The sequence below is a fragment of the Lissotriton vulgaris genome, chromosome 1_1 (assembly GCF_964263255.1).
Source record: "Lissotriton vulgaris chromosome 1_1, aLisVul1.2, whole genome shotgun sequence".
In the NCBI taxonomy this organism is placed as follows: domain Eukaryota; kingdom Metazoa; phylum Chordata; class Amphibia; order Caudata; family Salamandridae; genus Lissotriton; species Lissotriton vulgaris.
Window position 1 is genome coordinate 171296676 of NC_141685.1, and position 18024 is coordinate 171314699.

At 47.5% G+C, this 18024-nt stretch overlaps 1 long non-coding RNA gene across 1 annotated transcript in view; it reads right to left on the bottom strand.

Annotated features, from left to right (window-relative positions):
- Positions 1-2416: 2416 nt before the first annotated feature.
- The window catches only part of LOC147738034 (uncharacterized), a 132337-nt gene continuing 116729 nt past the window's right edge, over positions 2417-18024 (bottom strand). The window contains exon 3 of the long non-coding RNA XR_015307446.1: positions 2417-3724. This is a non-coding gene — a long non-coding RNA (uncharacterized LOC147738034). The remainder of the gene's footprint in view (positions 3725-18024) is intronic.

Here is an 18024-nt window from a genome sequence, read left to right on the forward strand (position 1 = left end):
GGAGGGGGTGGCTGGTAAGGTCAAAGGGAAGCGTGTTAAACTGAAAATGCGGGTGGCCTACCGTGAACCATAGGTAATGCCGGTGGGCAGGCAAGACGGGGATGTGAAAGTAAGCGTCCTGCAAGTCCAACGCTACCATCAAATCTCCAGGGTCGAAGGCAGATAAGACCTGAGCCAAGATTAACAACTTGAACTTCTCCTTTCGGAGAAAGCGGTTGATGTCCCTGAGAACTAAGCTAGGATGCAGGCCTTTGTCCTTCTTGGGTACCAAGAAGTAGTGGGAGTAGCAACCCCGACCTACTTCTGGCAGAGGGACGCGTTTGACAAAGACATCCATAACTTCCTGGAAGAGAAGGGCCAAATGATCCTCCGACATGGGATGAAATCACCACAAACTGCATGACCCTTACGCACTCCGCTGCTTGCGGAACTCCGCGTAGACCGCCAGAGTTTTTTTGTCACTTTGCGGAGTTCCTCACTGATGAACTCCGCATAGGCTTAATCTTATCATGAAAAAATAGATATCAGTCATATGTTAAGAAACAAGGGTGAGTAGAAACCTTTTGGGTGGAGTAAAATTTAAGACATTATTATTGTGATTTTTTGGGCAATTAGTTGATTTTTGAAAGCACTAACACTTCTCTGTGTAAAGTAAAGACCTTGAGAGTTTTGTAACTTTCAGATACTCAAATTGTGGATTCTGTTGCAATGAAAAATATTTCCAGGCCTGAAATTTCTTTGGAGGTTGCAGGCGCGCAGCCTAAGTTATCCTGCAAGAGTTTCTTGATGAATTCTATTGCAACTACAATATGTGCTCTCTCATGTAAAAGTCAGGTTGTTAGAAGCTTTTCTGCAACTCAAGATACGCTTTACTTTTCACCTGGTGTGGATGCATTTCTCATGTTTAGTGATATCTCCTTTCTGAGTATAACGTTTCTGGCTTTCCCCTCCTGTATATGGCTTTAGTCCAGTGTGAATTCTCTAATGTGAAATGACATTGTATTCAAGACTAAACCTTATCTGACATTCAGAACACACATAAGGCTTTTTTCCCCCGTGTGAGTTCGCTCATGTCAAGTGAGAAGCAATTTGTACCCAAAACATTGCTTGCATTTCAAGCACTCATAAGGTTTTTCCCAAGAGTGAGATCGCTCATAAAGCATAACACTGTCTTTCAGATTCAACCTTTTATGGCATAAGGATTTTCTCTAGTGTGGAGTTTCTCATGGTGAAATAGCGTTTTTCTCTGCAGCTTTTCTGGCATTCAGAGCACTCATAAGGTTTTTCATCAGTATGGAGTCGCTTATGGTTAGTGAGGCTGTGCCTATCAAATAAGAATTTCTGGTATTCACAGAAATTGGTAATGTTTTTCCCCTGTGTGCGTCTGCTCATGTAGGGTGAGATTGAGTTTAAAATGTATACTTTTCTGGCATTCGGAGAACTGATTATTTTGATGGTGTGTTTTCTTATGGCGCTTGTAACTATCTCTACCTCTGAATCTTTTCTGACATTTAGAGCACTGATCATTTTTTTTCTCGAGTGTGGATTTTCACATGTTCAGTGAGATTATATTTTTGTATGAAACATTTTTGGCATTCGGAGCACTGATAAGGTTTTTCCCCAGTGTGGATTCTTATATGCTTAGTGAGACTGCTTTTTTGACTGAAACATATCTGGCATTCGGAGCACTGATAAGGTTTTTCCCCAGTGTGGATTTTTATATGCATAGTGAGATTGCTTTTTTGACTGAAACATTTGTGGCATTCGGAGCACTGATATGGTTTTTCCCCAGTGTGGATTCTAATATGCTGAGTGAGATCCCTTTTTTGCCTGACACATATCTGGCATTCAGAGCACTGATAAGGTTTTTCCCCAGTGTGGATTTTTATATGCTCAGTGAGATTGCTTTTTTGACGGAAACATTTGTGGCATTCAGAGCACTGATAAGGTTTTTCCTCAGTGTGGGTTCTTATATGCTGAGTGAGACTGCTTTTTTCACTGAAACATTTGTCGCATTCAGTGCACTGATAACGTTTTACCCAAGTGTGGGTCCTTGAATGTTTAGTGAGACTTTTTTTGTCACTGAAACATTTCTGGCATTCAGAGCACTGATAAGGTTTTTCCCCAGAGTGGAATCTCACATGTGCAGTTAGAAGTGATTTAAGTTTGAAATGTTTTGGGCATTCAGAGCACTGATAATGTTTTTTCACAGAGTGGGTTAATGCATGTTGATATAGACTCGCTTTGACTCTAAAGCTTTTCTGGCATTCAGAGCACTGAAAAGGTTTTTCCCCAGTGTGGATTCTCATATGCTCAGTGAGATAAGATTTATGCCTGAAACTTTTTTGGCATACTTTGCACGTAGAGTGTTTTCCCCCAGTGTGGATTCTCATATGTTCAGTGAGATAAGATTTACGCCTGAAACTTTTTTGGCATACTTTGCACTGAGAGTGGTTTTCCCCTGTGTGCATTCTGTCAAATTCTGTGAGATAAGATTGATGGCTGTATCTTTTTGGGCACAGGTAACTTTTTTCCCTAACTTCGGTTATTTTGCCTCGATTTTAGAGTCGGGCTTGTTTAGATAATGTTCAGCACTTATCTCTAAAAGAAATTGTGTGTAATCTTCTCAACACTTGAATTGAGCAAAAAACGTCGGGAAGCAGTCCTGTAAAACCTGTTGAAATCTTTCTAACAGATAATAGTCTTTAGGTAATAGCCTCTCCGGCAGCAACTTAATTTGTGACTGAAGTTTTTCTCAAATCTATTTCTGTAGGTTCTTAGCAATGCAGTAATAAGGTGTTAGTCTGATATTTAATGATTAAACTGATAAGTACCTTTTTGCACTGGTGTAATGGCAGTAACTGAGGGCGTTAGAACGTGCAGAGTACTATTGTGGATCATTAGTCGGAGAACATCAGTTCCTTCTACCCTTTCTATGTTTGGGGTAAGTTTAAGGTTTGTAGTAGTTCTGAAGATGAGGATTTATTTACATTAGATATAGCGCAACAGTGCTCCTTTAATCCATTTTTATATTTAAGTTTTACATATCACTCCTGCACAACAGATAATGTTGAGGTGATTTACATAGAATTACAGAACAGTACACAATAAAAAGGAAACAATCTGAGATGGTCATTAACACAATAAAGTGGTGAATTTTTAAGGTTTTTGCAAGAAAGAGCAGAGTGGGTGAAGGTGTTTTATATCCCGAGGCAGATAGTCTCAGACTTGCGTAACTGGTTAAAAACGGTTGTTGAACAAAGGTGATTTTCCAATCTTTTGGTTGTTAACGTGTCAGCTTTGGAGTCTTCTTTCAGCGTCTTTTCTTTGATGGTATCCAGAAGAAACCTTTAGTTGTAACTTTCTTTTATGTAGTGTGTGCTTCCTCTCTAGAATTACATGATGCTTTAGATGAACGTTATTCTGTCATGCTGAGGCAATTTGTCTTTCTGATAATATTTCAGATGAGGATGCTGAAGCGGTCTTTCTACATTATTTCTGATGCTGTGTGCACAGATATGGCTTTGCTCTGGGTTAATGAAATGCAAAATTAAAGACTTCACTTACAGGTATAGTACTTTCCTCGCCACACTTAGATTTTTGGAAATTGTTTAAACGTAGAATGCTGGATGTCCTTCAGTTTTTCAAAATAATCCTTCTTATGGCACTGACATTCAGTTGCTTAGTGCTAAATCTTGCTTTCTTCGTCCGTAATTTCAATCACCTATAGTATTAAAATTAAATAGTTAATACATGTACATTTCCAAAAATATAATTTACAAGCCAAATCAATGCAGAATTTTGAATATGCTGAGCTGTTTTTCAGACAGAGCAGAGTGCAGAATGGTAGCATGAGAGTACTTGGATGTAGGAGTGAGGTTTTGTAGAATTTTCAACATTTTATTAAGCTCACAAAGGATACATGTACCCTATGGAGTTGCAACATCGAATCCCAAAGGCAGATTTAAAAGTCATATGGACTGGCACCAAACAGATATTAAAAAAACTATATACTATTAATTAATTTGTAATGCAGATTTCTGGGAACGGAATGACTCCTCCACGGACAACAGGCGTTTTCCCCTGCCCTGAGTTACCACCTACTTGTATCTGGTTTCCTGACTTGAGTTTTGGCCTCTGCCTCAAGCAAATCTATTGTATGCTGCGAGGACTATGCCTAGACCAGGGATCTCCAACCTTTTGTGTAGTCAGAGCTACTTCTGGCCAGTAAAAATTGTCGTGAGCTACTAAACCCAAAGCAACTCGCGCATTTTTTCGAGAGACCCCCCACGCCCAGTTTCATTGACTTTAAGCCTAATTTCATCAGAGCCCATACTGTGCATTTCTGCCCTCCGTTTCACTCGTTTTTTGTGCCTTTCTGCCCTCTGTTTCACTCGTTTTCCCCTTGTTTTTTGTGGTTTCTGCTCTCTGTTTCACTCGTTTTCCCCTTGTTTTTTGTGCCTTTCTGCCCTCTGTTTCACTAGTTTTTTGTGCCCTTCTGCCCTGTTTCACTCGTTTTTTGTGCCCTTCTGCCCTCAGTTCCCTCGTTTTTTGTGGCTTTCTGCTCTCTGTTTCACTTGTTTTTTTTGGCCTTCTGCTCTCTGTTTCACCTGTTTTCCCCTTGTTTTTTGTGCCCTTCTGCCCTCTGTTTCACTCGTTTTCCCCTTGTTTTTTGTGCCCTTCTGCCCTCTGTTTCCCTCGTTTTTTTGGCCTTCTGCTCTCTGTTTCACTCGTTTTCCCCTTGTTTTTTGTGCCCTTCTGCCCTCTGTTCCACCCATTTTCCCCTTGTTTTTGTGGCCTTCTGCCCTCTGTTTCACTCGTTTTCCCCTTGTTTTGTGCCGTTCTGCCCTTTGTTTCCCTCGTTTTTCATGCCCTTCTACCCTCTGTTTCCCTCGTTTTTTGTAGCCTTCTGCCCTCTGTTTCACTCGTTTTCCCCTTGTTTTTTGTGCCCTTCTGCCCTGTTTCCCTCGTTTTTTGCCTTTCTGCTCCACCAATATTTCCCTTGTTTTTGTGCCCTTCTGCCCTCTGTTTCACTTGTTTTCCCCTTGTTTTTTGTCCCCTTCTGCCCTGTTTCCCTCGTTTTTTGTGCCTTTCTGCCCTCTCTTCCTCCCGTTTTCCCCTTGTTTTTGTGCCCTTCTGCCCTCTGTTTCACTTGTTTTCCCCTTGTTTTTTGTGCCCTTCTGCCCTCTGTTCCACCTGTTTTCCCCTTGTTTTTGTGCCCTTCTGCCCTCTGTTTCACTCGTTTACCCCTTGTATTTCGTGCCCTTCTGCCCTGTTTCCCTTGTTTTCTGTGGCCTTCTGTTCTCTGTTTCACTCTTTTCCCCCTTGTTTTGTGCCCTTCTGCCCTGTTTCCTTCGTTTTTTTGCCCTTCTGCCTCTGTTTCCCTCATTTTTTGTGGCCTTCTGCCCTCTGTTTCACTCGTTTTCCCCTTGTTTTTTGTGCCCTTCTGCCCTCTGTTTCCCTCGTTTTTTGTGCCCATCTGCCCTGTTTCCCTCGTTTTTCGTGCCCTTCTGCCCTCTGTTTCCCTCGTTTTTTGTGGTCTTCTGTTTCCCTCTTTTTATGTGACCTTCTGCCCTGTTTCACTCGTTTTCCACTTGTTTTTCGTGCCCTTCTGCCCTAGGTTTCCCTCGTTTTTCGTGCCCTTCTACCCTGTTTTCCTTGTTTTTTGTGGCCTTCTGCTCTCTGTTTCACTCGTTTTCCCCTTGTTTTTTGTGCCCTTCTGCCCTCTGTTTCCCTCGTTTTTTGTGGCCTTCAGCTCTGTTTCACTCGTTTTCCCCTTGTTTTTCGTGCCTTTCTGCCATCTGTTTCCCTTGTATTTTGTGGCCTTCTGCTCTCTGTTTCAGCGCTACGAGGCCTCCGGGTAGTCTGCGCTATATAAATGGAATTTTTCATTTCATTTCATTTCATTTCACTTGTTTTCCCCTTGTTTTGTGCCCTTCTGCCCTCTGTTTCCCTTGTTTTTTGTTTGTGCCCTTCTGCACTCTGTTTCCATCGTTTTTCGTGCCCTTCTGCCCTCTGTTTCCCTCGTGTTTCGTGCCCTTCTGCCTCTGTTTCCCTCGTGTTTCGTGCCCTTCTGCCCTGTTTCCCTCATTTTTTGTGCCTTTCTGCCCTCTGTTCCACCCGTTTTCCCCTTGTTTTTGTGGCCTTCTGCCCTCTGTTTCACTCGTTTTCCCCTTGTTTTTTGTGCCCTTCTGTCCTGTTTCCCTTGTTTTCTGTGGCCTGCTCTCTGTTTCACTCGTTTTCCCCTTGTTTTGTGCCCTTCTGCCCTCTGTTTGCCTCATTTTTTGTGGCCTTCTGCCCTCTGTTTCACTTGTTTTCCCCTTGTTTTTTGTGCCCTTCTGTCCTGTTTCCCTTGTTTTCTGTGGCCTGCTCTCTGTTTCACTCGTTTTCCCCTTGTTTTGTGCCCTTCTGCCCTCTGTTTGCCTCATTTTTTGTGGCCTTCTGCTCTCTGTTTCACTTGTTTTTTTTGGCCTTCTGCTCTCTGTTTCACTCGTTTTCCCCTTGTTTTTGTGCCCTACTGCCCTCTGTTTCACTCGTTTTCCCCTTGTTTTTTGTGCCCTTCTGCCCTCTGTTTCACTCGTTTTTTGTGCCTTTCTGCCCTCTGTTCCAACCGTTTCCCCCTTGTTTTTGTGCCCTTCTGCCCTCTGTTTCACTCGTTTTCCCCTTGTTTTTTTTGCCCTTCTGCCCTCTGTTTCCCTAGTTTTTTGTGCCTTTCTACCCTCTGTTCCACCCATTTTCCACTTGTTTTTGTGCCCTTCTGCCCTCTGTTTCACTCATTTTTTGTGCCCTTCTGCCTCTGTTTCCCTCGTTTTTTGTGGCCTTCTGCCCTCTATTTCACTTGTTTTCCCCTTGTTTTTTGTGCCCTTCTGCCCTGTTTCCCTCGTTTTTTGTGCCCTTATGCCCCGTTTCCCCCGGTTTTTGTGCCCTTCTGCCCTCTTGTTTCCCTTGTTTTTTGTGGCCTTCTGTCCTCTGTTGCACTCGTTTTCCCCTTGTTTTCCGTGCCCTTCTGCCTTCTGTTTCCCTCTTTTTATGTGGCCTTCTGCCCTGTTTCACTAGTTTTCCACTTGTTTTTCGTGCCCTTCTGCCCACTGTTTCCCTCGTTTTTCGTGTCCTTCTGCCCTGTTTTCCTTGTTTTTGTGGCCTTCTGTTCTCTGTTTCACTCCTTTTCCCCTTGTTTTTCGTGCCTTTCTGCCCTCTGTTTCCCTTGTTTTTTGTGACCTTCTGCCATCTGTTTCCCTCGTTTTTTGTTTGTGCCCTTCTGCACTCTGTTTCCCTCGTTTTTCGGCCCTTCTGCCCTCTGTTTCCCTCGTGTTTCATGTCCTGCCCTCTGTTTCCCTCGTTTTTTGTGCCTTTCTGCCCTCTGTTCCATCTGTTTTCCCCTTGTTTTTGTGGCCTTCTGCCCTCTGTTTCACTCGTTTTCCCCTTGTTTTTTGTGCCCACCTGTCCTGTTTCCCTTGTTTTCTGTGGCCTTCTGCTCTCTGTTTCACTCGTTTTCCCCTTGTTTTGTGCCCTTCTGACCTCTGTTTCCCTCATTTTTCGTGCCCTTCTGCCCTCTGTTTCCCTCGTTTTTTGTGCCCTTCTGCCCTCTGTTTCCCTTGTTTTTTGTGGCCTTCTGCTCTGTTTCACTCGTTTTTTTTGGCCTTCTGCTCTCTGTTTCACTCGTTTTCCCCTAGTTTTTTGTGCCCTTCTGCCCTCTGTTTCCCTCGTTTTTTGTGCCTTTCTGCCCTATGTTCCACCCATTTTCCCCTTGTTTTTGTGGCCTTCTGCCCTCTGTTTCACTCGTTTTCCCCTTGTTTTGTGCCCTTCTGCCCTTTGTTTCCCTCGTTTTTCATGCCCTTCTACCCTCTGTTTCCCTCGTTTTTTGTAGCCTTCTGCCCTCTGTTTCACTCATTTTCCCCTTGTTTTTTGTGTCCTTCTGCCCTCTGTTTCCCTCGTTTTTTGTGGCCTTCTGCTCGCTGTTTCACTTGTTTTTTTTGGCCTTCTGCTCTCTGTTTCACTCGTTTTCCCCTTGTTTTTTGTGCCCTTCTGCCCTCTGTTTCACTCGTTTTCCCCTTGTTTTTTGTGCCCTTCTGCCCTGTTTCCCTCGTTTTTTGTGCCTTTCTGCTCCACCCATTTTCCCCTTGTTTTTGTGCCCTTCTGCCCTCTGTTTCACTTGTTTTCCCCTTGTTTTTTGTCCCCTTCTGCCCTGTTTCCCTCGTTTTTTGTGCCTTTCTGCCCTCTCTTCCACCCGTTTTCCCCTTGTTTTTGTGCCCTTCTGCCCTCTGTTTCACTTGTTTTCCCCTTGTTTTTTGTGCCCTTCTGCCCTCTGTTCCACCTGTTTTCCCCTTGTTTTTGTGCCCTTCTGCCCTCTGTTTCACTTGTTTACCCCTTGTTTTTCGTGCCCTTCTGCCCTGTTTCCCTTGTTTTCTGTGGCCTTCTGTTCTCTGTTTCACTCTTTTCCCCCTTGTTTTGTGCCCTTCTGCTCTGTTTCCTTCGTTTTTTTGCCCTTCTGCCTCTGTTTCCCTCATTTTTTGTGGCCTTCTGCCCTCTGTTTCACTCGTTTTCCCCTTGTTTTTTGTGCCCTTCTGCCCTCTGTTTCCCTCGTTTTTTGTGCCCATCTGCCCTGTTTCCCTCGTTTTTCGTGCCCTTCTGCCCTCTGTTTCCCTCGTTTTTTGTGGTCTTCTGTTTCCCTCTTTTTATGTGACCTTCTGCCCTGTTTCACTCGTTTTCCACTTGTTTTTCGTGCCCTTCTGCCCTAGGTTTCCCTCGTTTTTTGTGCCCTTCTACCCTGTTTTCCTTGTTTTTTGTGGCCTTCTGCTCTCTGTTTCACTCGTTTTCCCCTTGTTTTTTGTGCCCTTCTGCCCTCTGTTTCCCTCGTTTTTTGTGGCCTTCAGCTCTGTTTCACTCGTTTTCCCCTTGTTTTTCGTGCCTTTCTGCCATCTGTTTCCCTTGTATTTTGTGGCCTTCTGCTCTCTGTTTCACTTGTTTTCCCCTTGTTTTGTGCCCTTCTGCCCTCTGTTTCCCTCGTTTTTTGTTTGTGCCCTTCTGCACTCTGTTTCCATCGTTTTTCGTGCCCTTCTGCCCTCTGTTTCCCTCGTGTTTCGTGCCCTTCTGCCCTCTGTTTCCCTCGTGTTTCGTGCCCTTCTGCCCTGTTTCCCTCATTTTTTGTGCCTTTCTGCCCTCTGTTCCACCCGTTTTCCCCTTGTTTTTGTGGCCTTCTGCCCTCTGTTTCACTCGTTTTCCCCTTGTTTTTTGTGCCCTTCTGTCCTGTTTCCCTTGTTTTCTGTGGCCTGCTCTCTGTTTCACTCGTTTTCCCCTTGTTTTGTGCCCTTCTGCCCTCTGTTTGCCTCATTTTTTGTGGCCTTCTGCCCTCTGTTTCACTTGTTTTCCCCTTGTTTTTTGTGCCCTTCTGCCCTGTTTCCCTAGTTTTTTGTGGCCTTCTGCTCTCTGTTTCACTTGTTTTTTTTGGCCTTCTGCTCTCTGTTTCACTCGTTTTCCCCTTGTTTTTGTGCCCTACTGCCCTCTGTTTCACTCGTTTTCCCCTTGTTTTTTGTGCCCTTCTGCCCTGTTTCACTCGTTTTTTGTGCCTTATGGCTGAGATACCCGCCACCCCCTCTCAACACAATCCCCAAAAGGAGGGAAACCGGAAACAGTTCTTAAAGTTTTTGGAAGTGGGAGGGAGTGACCCTCCCGGCCGAATTTATTAAACAAAATTAAAAACATTAAACGTTTCATGTTATGTACAATTTCATTAACACATTGCGATGTTTGGCTAGCCTTAACATATTCTCTAATACAGAGGTTCTCCTAGCCGAACTAGCATCCTACAAAACATTCTCTAGAAATACTGAAATTGTACATCCTAACGTTTAAGGGCCAACGGCAAGGTCATAACCGGTGTCAAGATCCCTAACCAGACTTACCCCTCCCACTTGGGAGGGGCGACAGCACAGAGGCTTACCTCAAGTGCAACTACTAACAATTTCCCTTGACTTGACGGGGGCACTTAAGACTCGACGCCATTTAAAGGTCGTTCGAAGACTCGTGTGAGGTATCTAGAAGGTATCGTGGACCTCCCCCCACCCCACACAACTTACCGCATCTGCCGTCGCAGATGACACTGGCCCCGGGAAATTCCCCAGGAGGGGGCTGTAACCCCTCCTACAAAGGAAGGGGCCTTGACCGCCTTTCCTTTACTTCCGGCGACCCACCCTTAGACGGGACCGCCTCCCCACTGAGGGGCCAATGGCCACCTCTCCCGAGCGCTCCCATCCTTGTTGGGTGACGCCCACTCATAGAGATCTTCTAATTAGTGCTCACCGATCATGACCTTACCGCCTACCAAAAAATAAATACGACAATTCTTACTCAAACCTATGTAAACATTGGTCGCTACGACCGAAAGAGCATGCTTAAAGATACAACACTATATCAAATCATTTTAATCGTAAAAACCTACACGACATTCACCATTCTTTATTAGGCTCAACATCAAACTGATACCTTCACAGCCTGTAAACGAAACGGAAAACATATTTATAAATTCACTTTATTACAAAACAACTGGCTGTCCTCAGGGGCTGGTGGGTGGGTCAAAATTGGCTCTTCGTTCTGTCCCGAGCTCACGTGTAGCGAGGAGGTGCAACTTCGGAGCACAAGAACAAGAGGACGTCTTCTGGTCTTGCGTCTCTTTTTATCCGTCTTCAGGGCGGGCGTAAACCCGCCCCTGCCTGCCCCTAGGGCGGGGCTGGCTACGTCGGTGTCTAGGCCAGCCCACTCTAGGGCGGGAAAAGACGCGCCCCGGCTACGCCGCTTCGGGCATACCAGCCGAGACGCGCCTCCCGCCCAAAAATGGCTTCCCGGGGGGATCGAGGCACTCCGCCATACGTTCGGGGGGACCGAGTGGTCGCCCCTTTCCATATGGCTGAGATACCCGCCACCCCCTCTCAACACAATCCCCAAAAGGAGGGAAACCGGAAACAGTTCTTAAAGTTTTTGGAAGTGGGAGGGAGTGACCCTCCCGGCCGTATTTATTAAACAAAATTAAAAACATTAAACGTTTCATGTTATGTACAATTTCATTAACACATTGCGATGTTTGGCTAGCCTTAACATATTCTCTAATACAGAGGTTCTCCTAGCCGAACTAGCATCCTACAAAACATTCTCTAGAAATACTGAAATTGTACATCCTAACGTTTAAGGGCCAACGGTAAGGTCATAACCGGTGTCAAGATCCCTAACCAGACTTACCCCTCCCACTTGGGAGGGGCGACAGCACAGAGGCTTACCTCAAGTGCAACTACTAACAATTTCCCTTGACTTGACGGGGGCACTTAAGACTCGACGCCATTTAAAGGTCGTTCGAAGACTCGTGTGAGGTATCTAGAAGGTATCGTGGACCTCCCCCCACCCCACACAACTTACCGCATCTGCCGTCGCAGATGACACTGGCCCCGGGAAATTCCCCAGGAGGGGGCTGTAACCCCTCCTACAAAGGAAGGGGCCTTGACCGCCTTTCCTTTACTTCCGGCGACCCACCCTTAGACGGGACCGCCTCCCCACTGAGGGGCCAATGGCCACCTCTCCCGAGCGCTCCCATCCGTGTTGGGTGACGCCCACTCATAGAGATCTTCTAATTAGTGCTCACCGATCATGACCTTACCGCCACAGGTCCGGATAGTTGACCGGCTATCCGGACCCCCCACAAGACTCCTACCTAAAGGTCATGTTTTAACGTTTTTAACCAAGCTAAGAAGTCTCCTATGAGTAACTCATTCCCCACCCTTGACAAATGCACACCATCCCCCAAATACATACTGTCATCATTAATACAACTATGCGAGATCGAATGCAATGTCTTGGAACGGAACAACCTACTCACTTTGTTATTCAATTTTTTAACAGAATGATTCAAAGCAGGGATCGAGATAGCCCCCCGCCACACTTTTCGTGGGATCATATGAGACCACGCAATTATGCACCCCGGAACTCTCCTCGCTAACCAACTTACCGTGGAAAGCATAGCCTCCAGGAGAAGTCGTCTACCGGTGGTGACCAAATCATTGCGCCCTAAATGCACTATGACTATGGACGGCGGTGACCTCATCCGCCCTAACAAACCCTCAAAGAATGCTTGAAACTGGTCAATACAGAGACCGCCTCTTCCGTAGAAGGACACTCTGTACCCGTATTCCCCAGGTACGTGAATCATGTCACCTGCTTTGAATACGTCCGCGGCCCGTCTCACGTATGAGTGGCCCACGACCCACACCTCCTTTCTCACAGCCGGTGATGTCTGACCGCTGGCCTGGTGTTGGGTCGACTGCATAGTCCGCCCTGCCGCGTAGGCTTGCGCAACTGAAAACAAACAAAAGACAAGAAGCGTGAGTATATGATTACAGCTTCACAACATGTGCAATCGCACATATCTCTTATAACAATTGGAGGACCAACGCCCCACTCGTTTCACTTGCTCTACATTAAGACCCCTGGCTGTAGCTTCAGTGGCAGCCCCTATTCGAAAGGAATGGGTCCCGAATTCGCCCGGGTCCAAGCCCGCTGCGGCAATGGCCATTGCAAGCACCCGCTGAAACTGAAACCTCGTCAGCGGGGTGGCGTCTGCATGCCTCAACAAAGTCCCCCCCCATGATGCCACCCTTCGTGCTAGGTAATCTTCTAAACACTGTACCGGACACATGGAGGACCCGGGGGTCCTGCGAATGATCGTGCAGTCCCCCCTCCCATCTTGGTCGGTCTTGGACCTGAGAAAGGAGACAATCATCGCATCGCCCCTGATCTGAACGTGTTCCCGGCACAACCCCCCCACCACATCCAGTTTGTTTCTTGCAACCAGCTCACTTATCCTCATAGCCCCGTGAAATGCCAGCGTAAATGCAGTCCGGAACAAACACGTCTCGAAAGGAGACGAGCATGTGGTAGGGAGTGTGGCCAGCAACTGGGACAACCTATCCAGACCTATCGGTCGTCTCACATCTACTCTGCGACCCTCAAGGCGTTGCCACCCACGCAGCGCCTTTTGTACTGCAAAAGACGCTGTCGGGTCCTGGATATTATGGGCCCTGGCAACAAAGGAAATGGCGGCACGATGCCTTTGGGCCGTAGCCACCGATTTCCCAGCCCTACGTAAGGACATCAGAAAATGTACAACCCACTCTTCCTGACCCCAAAGTCCCCCTCTTTCAGTCCCCAAAAAGGCTAAATAGGCCTGAAACGCCCCTTCATATGCCTTCCTTGTCCTGGGTGCTAGACTCTCTCCCACGAGGTGACGAAGTTCGGGGCACCGAGAGACCAGAGAGCTTCGGGGAAGGGTGCCGGCTCTGGGTCCGCTGAAGGAAGGAAACCCGAGAAAGCCTGCATGTGAAAACGAGACAGTGCATCAGCCGCCTGATTCATCACCCCCGGGACATGTTTTGCTCTGAATATCACGTTCAGTTGCATACACAGTAGGACAATTTCTTTGAGCAGCCTCAAAATCAGTTTACAACGGGCTGCCTGACTATTGATGCATTCTACAACGGTCATATTGTCAGACCAGAACACGACAGAATGATCTCTGAACCCTTCAGGCCAGGTTCTCAGGGCCACCAGAATGGGAAACAGTTCAAGGAAAGCAATATTACTCGTCAGCCCCTTCTCGTGCCACCATAGGGGCCACCTTTGTGCAGACCATTTTGTGCCGAAGATGGCGCCAAAGCCTATGCTTCCCGCTGAATCTGTCCATAGCCCAAGCTCCTCGGAGGATACGGCTGGCTTGTTCCAGACGACTCGACCATTGAAGTCCGCCAAAAATGCTAACCAAATACGCATGTCCTGGCGGACCTCGGCCGATAACCTCGTGCGATGATGACCCTCCTTTAGGCCAACCATTGCTTGGGCGATTGAGCGGGAAAAGGGGCGGGCCATTGGGATCACTCTCAAGGCAAAGTTCAACTTCCCCACCAATTGTTGCAACTGATGCAGTGTAACCTTAGATGCAGTTAAACATACTTGGAGGGCTGCCCTAAACTTCAACACTTTGCTAGCTGGTAAACGGAAACACCCCTCCCTAGAGTCCAACTCGATCCCCAAAAACTCGAGGCAAGTCGTGGGACCCATAGTTTTACCTGGTGCCAATGGCACGCCAAAATGACCCATCAACACACAGAATTCAGCTAAGGCCTGGGCACATTCGGGATTTCCGGCGGGGCCAAGGAACAGAAAGTCGTCAAGGTAGTGCATTACATTTCGGAAACCCGTTTTCATAGTGAACACCCATTGCAGGAAAGTACCGAATTTCTCAAAATAAGCACATGATATAGAGCATCCCATTGGCATACACCTATCCATGTAAAATGACCCCTGAAACCCGAATCCCAGAAGACGCTGGTCGTCTGGGTGTACCGGGAGCAACCGGAACGCTGACTCGATATCTGATTTCGCCATCAACGTCCCGGGCCCCAGGCGATTCAAGATGGCTACTGCCTCATCAAACGATGCGTATCGCACCGAACAAAGCTCTGGATCAATTGCATCGTTCACCGAAAGACCATGTGGAGCAGACAGATTATGGATCAAACGAAACTCACCTGGGTCCTTCTTGGGGACCACCCCTAACGGAGAACAGACAAAATGCGGTACCGGGGGTACACTAAACGGGCCGGCGACCCGTCCCCGGCTAACCTCTTTCTGAATTTTCTCTTGCACTACAGATGTATGTTGTAAAACGGAAAGTTGATTTTTGCACGTCCCTACACCCTGAAAGTCCCCCACCGGGATGCGGAAACCATGTGTAAAACCGTTCCGCAGCACCCCAGCAGAAGTACGATCCGGGTATTCGCTGAGCCAGGGAATCATTGCCAAGGTATCAATCGGGGTTGGTAAAGGCGCCCCTCGGACTATCTTAGACCTGTTTGGCGCCTCCCTTACCCCCATTCTCACTCGTTCTGGCTCTGCACGATGACTCAGGATGGGACGACCCACAAGTACTACATTCATGTTTGAATTTACACGATCCCGGAGGCCTGGTACATTTCCCCTTGTTGAAATTAAAGCAGAAACCCTTTTTCCCTGTATTGCCTGCGGGTCTCGAATAATCGTCGGTGCTCGTACTTGGTCGAAAGGGCGTCCCCACATTTTGGCGGGAGTAATCAACAACATTGCTCCCAACCAATGGCATTTTTAACATTCCTGATTCTTTCATTTTATCCCATGTCACAGAATCGTAACAATCCCAAGTCAAACTCTTGTTATGCTCCTTTTCTTTCCTGAACAGATTGTCATAACAGAACCAATGGTTACCTTGATACGCTGTCGAGTAACCCATAATTCGTGATTGATAAATGGGAAACTCAGGAAGCAACTCGGGCCTACGTTCCCCCAAAATCGATGTAAAAATACCCCACGCATTGCCCCAGTTGCCAATATTCTCATTTACCTTGAAGGCGGCCATTTTTGCGCGCCAAACACTTGGATGCATTAGGTCCTTCTGACTCTTGACATGCTCTAACTCATAATGATCGACAAGCAAGGAGAATATATTCACGTATTCCCCCGCCCAAATCTTTTCTTTTATTGCTAAGGGAACATGCTGCCCCAATCTTTCTCTACGAGAGGGTGCTGACTCGTCCCTTGCGATCGGCAATGGCCGCTTACCTGAACCGGATGCTGCGTCTACCACTTGCGGCTTTTCTATCACCGCCACCGGTGCTGCTTCTTTGTCCTTACGCAGCTTTCTTATCAGCGCCTGTGCCTCGGCAGCCGTGGCGCCCTCAGTACTATCGCCCAACCACGCTGCTAGCTGTGCTGCCAGCTCGGGGGGCATATCCTCGTTGGATGTCGGGGTGATGACAACGGGGATTGGATTCCCCTCCATCGGTTGCGGGGTCGGCACCTCGAGCGGGGCAGAGGGAGCCGGGACACTTCCCCCGGCTGGAACCCTTCTCGGCCTCTTAGGTCTCCCTCCAGCCGGTGGTTGGCCCGATCCCTCCTCCCCGTCTCGCTCCGCCAGCCGCTTCTTTATGTCGGACATATCCTTAAAGAGGGCCCGAACCATCTGCTCAGTCGTCATCCTCTTTGCGCCTTTCTTGGGCATCTCTCCGACGAAGTATCTAGAAGACAAAGAAAAAGATCAAAACGCTCAAAATTGGCTCTTCGTTCTGTCCCGAGCTCACGTGTAGCGAGGAGGTGCAACTTCGGAGCACAAGAACAAGAGGACGTCTTCTGGTCTTGCGTCTCTTTTTATCCGTCTTCAGGGCGGGCGTAAACCCGCCCCTGCCTGCCCCTAGGGCGGGGCTGGCTACGTCGGTGTCTAGGCCAGCCCACTCTAGGGCGGGAAAAGACGCGCCCCGGCTACGCCGCTTCGGGCATACCAGCCGAGACGCGCCTCCCGCCCAAAAATGGCTTCCCGGGGGGATCGAGGCACTCCGCCATACGTTCGGGGGGACCGAGTGGTCGCCCCTTTCCATTCTGCCCTCTGTTCCAACCGTTTCCCCCTTGTTTTTGTGCCCTTCTGCCCTCTGTTTCACTCGTTTTCCCCTTGTTTTTTTTGCCCTTCTGCCCTCTGTTTCCCTAGTTTTTTGTGCCTTTCTACCCTCTGTTCCACCCATTTTCCCCTTGTTTTTGTGCCCTTCTGCCCTCTGTTTCACTCATTTTTTGTGCCCTTCTGCCTCTGTTTCCCTCGTTTTTTGTGGCCTTCTGCCCTCTATTTCACTTGTTTTCCCCTTGTTTTTTGTGCCCTTCTGCCCTGTTTCCCTCGTTTTTTGTGCCCTTCTGCCCCGTTTCCCCCGGTTTTTGTGCCCTTCTGCCCTCTTGTTTCCCTTGTTTTTTGTGGCCTTCTGTCCTCTGTTGCACTCGTTTTCCCCTTGTTTTTCGTGCCCTTCTGCCCACTGTTTCCCTCGTTTTTCGTGTCCTTCTGCCCTCTGTTTTCCTTGTTTTTTGTGGCCTTCTGTTCTCTGTTTCACTCCTTTTCCCCTTGTTTTTTGTGCCCTACTGCCCTGTTTCACTCGTTTTTTTGTGCCTTTCTGCCGTCTGTTCCAACCGTTTTTCCCTTGTTTTTGTGCCCTTCTGCCCTGTTTCACCCGTTTTCCCCTTGTTTTTTGTGCCCTTCTGCCCTGTTTCCCTCGTTTTTTGTGCCTTTCTGCCCTCTGTTCCACCCGTTTTCCCCTTGTTTTTGTGCACTTCTGCCCTCTGTTTCACTCGTTTTCCCCTTGTTTTTTGTGCCCTTCTGCCCTGTTTCCCTTGTTTTCTGTGGCCTTCTGCTCTCTGTTTCACCCGTTTTCCCCTTGTTTTTGTGCACTTCTGCCCTCTGTTTCACTCGTTTTCCCCTTGTTTTTTGTGCCCTTCTGCCCTGTTTCCCTCGTTTTTTGTGCCCTTCTGCCCCGTTTCCCCCGGTTTTTGTGCCCTTCTGCCCTCTTGTTTCCCTTGTTTTTTGTGGCCTTCTGTCCTCTGTTGCACTCGTTTTCCCCTTGTTTTTCGTGCCCTTCTGCCCACTGTTTCCCTCGTTTTTCGTGTCCTTCTGCCCTCTGTTTTCCTTGTTTTTTGTGGCCTTCTGTTCTCTGTTTCACTCCTTTTCCCCTTGTTTTTTGTGCCCTACTGCCCTGTTTCCCTCGTTTTTTTGTGCCTTTCTGCCGTCTGTTCCAACCGTTTTTCCCTTGTTTTTGTGCCCTTCTGCCCTGTTTCACCCGTTTTCCCCTTGTTTTTTGTGCCCTTCTGCCCTGTTTCCCTCGTTTTTTGTGCCTTTCTGCCCTCTGTTCCACCCGTTTTCCCCTTGTTTTTGTGCACTTCTGCCCTCTGTTTCACTCGTTTTCCCCTTGTTTTTTGTGCCCTTCTGCCCTGTTTCCCTTGTTTTCTGTGGCCTTCTGCTCTCTGTTTCACCCGTTTTCCCCTTGTTTTTGTGCACTTCTGCCCTCTGTTTCACTCGTTTTCCCCTTGTTTTTTGTGCCCTTCTGCCCTGTTTCCCTTGTTTTCTGTGCCCTTCTGCTCTCTGTTTCACTTGTTTTCCCCTTGTTTTGTGCCCTCCTGCCCTCTGTTTCACTCGTTTTCCCC